At 35.0% G+C, this 6,312-nt stretch overlaps 1 pseudogene; it reads right to left on the bottom strand.

Annotated features, from left to right (window-relative positions):
• Window positions 1-4,973: 4,973 nt before the first annotated feature.
• Window positions 4,974-6,066, bottom strand: LOC147791619 (putative carbohydrate esterase At4g34215 pseudogene; annotated as a pseudogene).
• Window positions 6,067-6,312: the final 246 nt, after the last annotated feature.

The following is a 6,312-nucleotide window of genomic DNA, read 5'->3' as shown; positions in this document are numbered from 1 at the left end:
TACATGCTATATCTTAGCCTGTAGCATCAACTTGTTTCAATACAATCACAGAAGATATTGAGCAACTTTGGCACTGTAGATATGGACATTTGGACATTAAAGGATTAAAGACTCTTTAGCAAAAGATGATGGTGGATGGTTTACCACAGCTCAAGTCAACATTGAGACTGTGTAAAAATTGCCTGGTGAGTAAGCAACAAAGGCACTCGTTTCCAAAAAGGAGCACATAGTGAGCTTTAAAAATTCTCCAATTGGTGCATGCTGATATTTGTGGACCGATCAAACCCATCTCAAGCAGCAAGAAAAGGTACTTGATTACTTTCAGATGAATTGAGTAGAAAAAAACATGGGTTTATTTCTTAATAGAAAAATCAGAAGCCTTTGCTGCATTTAAAAACTTTAAAATTCATGTCGAGAAGAAAACAAACTCATTTATTAAAGCCTTACAAACTGATCGAGGAGGAGAGTTTACATCACAAGAATTCACCAATTTTTGTGATGTAAATAGTATACAAAGACAACTGACAGTTGCATACACGCCACAGTAGAACGGAGTTGCGGAACGAAAAAATAGAACTGTTATGAATATGGTTCGTAGTATGATTTTAGAAAAGAAAATTCAGAAAAGTTTCTGGCTTGAAGTAGTCAACTGGACTCTGTATGTACTGAATCGAAGTCAAACATTGGCTGTTAAAAAAACAAAACTCGAGAAGAAGCTTCGAGTGGAGTCAAACCTTCAGTTGAGCATTTTAGAGTTTTTGGATGTATCTCTCTTGTTCATGTGCCTGACAATAGAAGAACTAAGTTGGATGATAAGAGTTTGAGTTGTGTTTTGCTGGGAGTTAGTGAAAAGTCAAAGGCTTAAAGACTCTATGATCCAACTTCACAAAGGATCATAATAAGTAGGGATGTTGTATCCGAGGAAGATAAGAGTTGTGACTGGGATAAGACCTATGAAGAATCCATTATGTGCGATCTGGAATGGGGTGATCAAGAGGAGGTAGTAGATGTTTGCGATGAAAATGAAGAAGGGAGCGAATCTAATATAGAAGTTGCAGAGGAAAATATTTTCTCTGACTCTTTGGCTGAAGCAAGCTCTCCTAGCTCGAATATGGGGAGGAATAGGAGACCACCCGTCTGGATGAGAAACTATGCAACAGGAGAAAATCTTTCTGAATAAGATAATGAAGCTCACTTGACCATGTCTATCACTATTGATCCTGTAAACTTTGAAGACGCATTGAAGAGTGAGAAATGGAGGCAAGCTATAGATCTGGAAATAGAAGAAATAAACAGAAATGACACATGAGAATTGATAGAGTTACCTGAGGGCGGAAAGAAGGTTGGAGTAAAATGGATTTATAAGACGAAATTCAATGAAAATGGAGAAGTCGACAAATACAAGGCTAGGCTTGTAGCCAAGGGGTATACTCAACAGCATGGGGTAGACTATACTGAAGTATTTGCACCAGTTGCGCGCATGGAGACAATTCGTTTGGTGGTAAAACTTGCAGCTCAAAGAGGCTGGTCCATCTATCAGCTGGACGTGAAATCTACATTTCTAAATGGTGATTTGAATGAAGAGATCTTTGTGGAGCAACCTTATGGATATGTGCGAAAGGGACATGAGCAGAAGGTTTACAAGTTAAAGAAGGCACTATATGGGCTTAAGCAAGCTCCACGTGCTTGGTATAGCCGTATAGAAGCCAATTTTATGAAGGAAGGTTTTGAGAAATGTGACTATGAGCATACTTTTTTCATCTAGAGAGGAAAAGAAGCCAAAGTATTAATTGTAAGTCTCTATGTTGATGATCTCAGGTTTACTGGAAATGATGAATTAATGTTTACCGAGTTTAAAAATTCCATGAAAAATGAGTTTGACATGACAGATCTTGGTAAGATGAGATATTTTCTTAGCTTTGAAGTCTTACAAAAATCTAGTGATATTTTTATAAGTCAGAAGAAGTATGCTTTGGAGGTGCTGAAATAGTTTGGAATGGACAAAAGTAATTCTGTTCATAATCCTATTGTCCCTGGATGCAAACTTATGAAAGATGAAGATGGAATAAACGTGGACAAAACTTATCTCACAACTCGACCTGGCATAATGTTTGTAGCGAGTCTAATTAGTAGATATATGGAGAATCCCACTGAGCTTCATTTACCCACAACAAAATGGGTACTACATTATTTGAAGGAAACATCTGGGCTCAGAATTTTCTATCGAAAAGGAGGAGATGATGATTTTGTTGCATACACAGTGATTATGTTGGAATTTGGATGAGAGAAAGAGCACTTCAGGCTATGTGTTTTTATTGAGTTCTGGAGCAGTATTATGGTCATCAAAGAAACAACCAATAGTAAGTCCTTCCACAGAGGCAAAATTCATAGCTGCAGCTTCATGTGCATGCCACGCAGTATGGTTAAAAGGGTGTTGGAAAAGCTGTCAGAATCAAGACAAGTCAACTATTATTTGCTATCAAGCTTTCAAAAAATCGAGTAATGCACGGTCGGAGTTGGTGCATTGTGGCACATAGGACCTATTAGTTGATGTGATGACTAAACCACTAAAATTGGATGCTTTCTTGAAGACATATATTTCAAGTCATGAAGTTAGAATTGTTCAAATAAGATGATCCACTGAAACTATTAATGAACACACCTATTTATTTTAAGTAAAAATTTTTGACAATATAGAAACTGCAAATTTTCTTTATTATTATTATTTAGTATGCATTACAAAAATTTCCCGCTATAGAGCCGGAAGGAATAATTAGACGAAAAATACTATTTAATTTTGGTATCAATCATAAAAAAGCCAGTCTACAAGTGGATCAAGTAAAATAAGACTTCTTTGTATTAAATTCGTTTATTACGAATCATTAAACAATTCATTTTTTTTTTTTTACAAAATAACATTTTATATATTTTTTTTGTTTCTAATCGAATAATTTTTCATTTTGATAGTTGTATTAGGAGTATACTATATTTTTTTTGTTTCTAATCGAATAATTTTTCATTTTGATAGCTGTATTAGGAGTATACTATAATTTATAGAAAAAATGGATATAAACGGAGTACTATTTGTGTTCAGGAATTGTTAGGTTTGATTTAGATTTGATTTAGTTATTTGAATTAGATCTGAATTTACATTTCCTTATTTCTCTCGATTTTCTTGTATTTCTAGTTTTCTCTCTATTCTTAATATTCTCTTGTCTATTTTTGTCTATTTTCTTGTATTTCTAGTTTTCTCTCTATTCTTAATATTCTCGTCTATTTTTGTCTATTTTCCTTACCCAAGTTGTTACATTGTCTCGTTGGGAATGATTTCTCGGGTTCCCTGTCCTTGTACATGTTTTCAACAATTAGGGTCATCCTTGATGGGTGAAAAGCTCAGGTGAGTGGGGAGAAATTTCTCGGGTTCCCTGTCCTTGTACATGTTTTCAACAATTAGGGTCATCCTTGATGGGTGAAAAGCTCAGGTGAGTGGGGAGAAATAACTTATTTAGTCTCGCTAGAACGTCACGATCCCCGACCTTATTACGTCAACAAACACACCATATAAACCAGCTGGATCCTCGTACAATCAGGATATAACACATCCGGGTTGAAAAGGATTCAGTTTTGTTTTAAGGTATTTTTACCTAGGGGAATTATGCCAATTTCACATTGCATATTACCCCTAAAACAACCTCCTTTGCTCTATCAAGTTTTTGCCCTGAAAGACAATTACACACAAAACATCTTACCCTGAATCTGAGAAAAGAAAGAGGCTTTCCTTGCAAGAAAACATATTAATTTGTGCTTTCAACAATTAGGGTCATCCTAGAGCTACCCCGCCCCTGTTGTTTCACCCTCTTGAGGTTTAATGGTCACAACTAGGGCTTTGTCATCCCTAAGGTTTAATGGTCACAACTAGGACTTTGTCATCCAATAGAGTGTAATTACAAGCACGTGACTGTGGTTTTTAGAAAATTCTAGAAGGTTCATGAAAATCTTGAATATATCCTTAGGCCCTAACTTGGTTTAGATTCCATTTTTGTCTTACAACAACTCGAAGATGGTTAGGCCTTACAAAAAGTAGTAGATCATTTGGAAGATGTTTAGGCCGTAACATTATAAAGAGTTCTAAGGACATTTTGGTCATTTCTCCCTAATTTTTGGTTTAGACTTTGATATAAAGTTACATGATATTTGGAGGTCATTTATATCATGAATTGAAAATAAAGTTACTTAAGAGCAAATCGATCGGTTAATACTAAAATTTTGCTTATTAGGATTTATAGTCATTATATTTTAATCCTTTTTCTTACTTTATAATAAAATTTTAAACAACATTTTCATTTATAAATACCTCTCCGGACGAAGGGCTATCGATTCATTAGAAATTGAGAAGTAAGAAAATAATATCTTCCACCAAGACATTCACCCCTAAAGCAGAAGCCCTTTTGAAAGAACCTATATAGGAACAGCCCTTTTGAAAGAAACTAATTCAAGAAACTAATTCAAGAAACTAATTCAAGAAACTAATTCAAGAAACTAATTCAAGAAACTAATTCAAGAAACTAATTCAAGAACCTAATTCAAGAACCTAATTCAAGAACCTAATTCAAGAACCTAATTCAAGAACCTAATTCAAGAACCTAATTCAAGAACCGATGGAACACTTTCTACTTCAAGACCAAGTATTAAAATTTGGTATTATTTGTTTTTAATTGGTGCAATCAACCATTTCACAAAAATTAATATTTAGAACAACTTAAATATTCTTTAATTACTGCATTATTCTAAAAAAAAAAAAATTAACGTGGAGAATTTCATTTGCCCATTAAATAGGTGTCTTGAATCTAGGTTACCATTTTGATTTTAAACTTTTGTTTTTTTGGTTCAATAATAAACAAAATTCGATTATATTTTTAATTATTTAAATAAAGAAAACACTTCTACCTAGTATTAAGTATGTTAAGGTTCAAATTTAAATGTTTTTATTGAGATAGAATAATAGATCAATCAATAGAGATTAGAGAATGACACATAATAAGATCATAGTAAATGACCATAGTGGGCGAGATATGTGTCTGCCAACCATTTACCCAAAACAATCTCTGTTTCCGTATTAAAATGACCATGATCCCACGAAAAGCCTTCAAATGTGGTAAAGTTTACAGGCAACTCCCGAGAGTCGATAGTAACGATGTCTGGAAGCTCTTTTTGGACTGCATCTTCAGCTGCTCTCACTGCCGGCAAGTTATGAGTATCGTGCTTCATAAAAAAGTCATAAAGGGATATCTTAACAATAATGACCGGTAAAAATCTAGGTTTTATATCATTGCGGATGTCGGTGATGAACTTCTTTAAGTTGTCTTTGTATCTTTGAGCGGTGTCATTCATAGCCGCATCGCTTTCTCCTTGATACCAAAACAAAGCACGCACAACTCCACCTTCTTTTTCTGATGTTTTAATTCGTTCAATGAAATTTTGGTAAAAAGTTGCACTAGGATTGCTAGGGTTTTTTATCCATTGTTCAATTAAAGTGCCACCTCTAGCACAAGGAACTAAACCCACGGTGCCTGCCTTTTGTCCAGCTTTTTCTTTGAACTGGTGAGCAAACGGTATCCCCGGACCAATCCCTGGAGTGTGACTAATGTCAATCCCCAAATGGAGAGGTTCATGTGCTATCTCCCATTGGCGCTCAGGGTTCAACCGTAGGATGGATGGGTCGGATTGACACTCCAATGGGACCTTTCCATCCCACACAAGTTTCCCGTTTTGAATTTTCTCTACCCCACCTCGACCAGCCATGTTGCTCTGACCGGCCAGGATGAATATGTTGGTGGGAGAAGTAGCCCCTGAAAGGGAAGGGCTAAACAATATCATACACAACAAGATTGATAGTTTCAGCAAAACCATTTTGACCCTTTGTGTCTGTGCAAATAGACACAGAAGAAAGTATTAAAAGAATTAAAAGCTACTTTTTCTTGTCGGGAAGAATTGATAACTTTTTGTGTCTATTTGCACAGACACAACTACTCTCCCGTTAAAACGCTTATCACTCTCCTTCTATTTTATAATTGATCTATGCCTCTTCATTCCTTTCCCAGTTATCCTCACTTTTTATACTTAATTTTGATTCTATTTTAAGTATTATTTAAGTTTCAAAATCAATTTCAATCGATCAATATTTGTGGATGGGAGTATTTTTCGATCTTAATCATCTTAGATCACACCTAATTTGTTTAATAAAACTTCAACCTTGTATCTCTTTTCACCAGTCTTGTCTTACATGTCTTTTTCTATAGAATAAAAGACGAG

Source organism: Cucurbita pepo, chromosome 7 (genome assembly GCF_057944985.1).
Source record: "Cucurbita pepo subsp. pepo isolate OVF chromosome 7, ASM5794498v1, whole genome shotgun sequence".
Taxonomy (NCBI): domain Eukaryota; kingdom Viridiplantae; phylum Streptophyta; class Magnoliopsida; order Cucurbitales; family Cucurbitaceae; genus Cucurbita; species Cucurbita pepo.
This window is presented reverse-complemented; position numbering and strand designations above follow the sequence as displayed.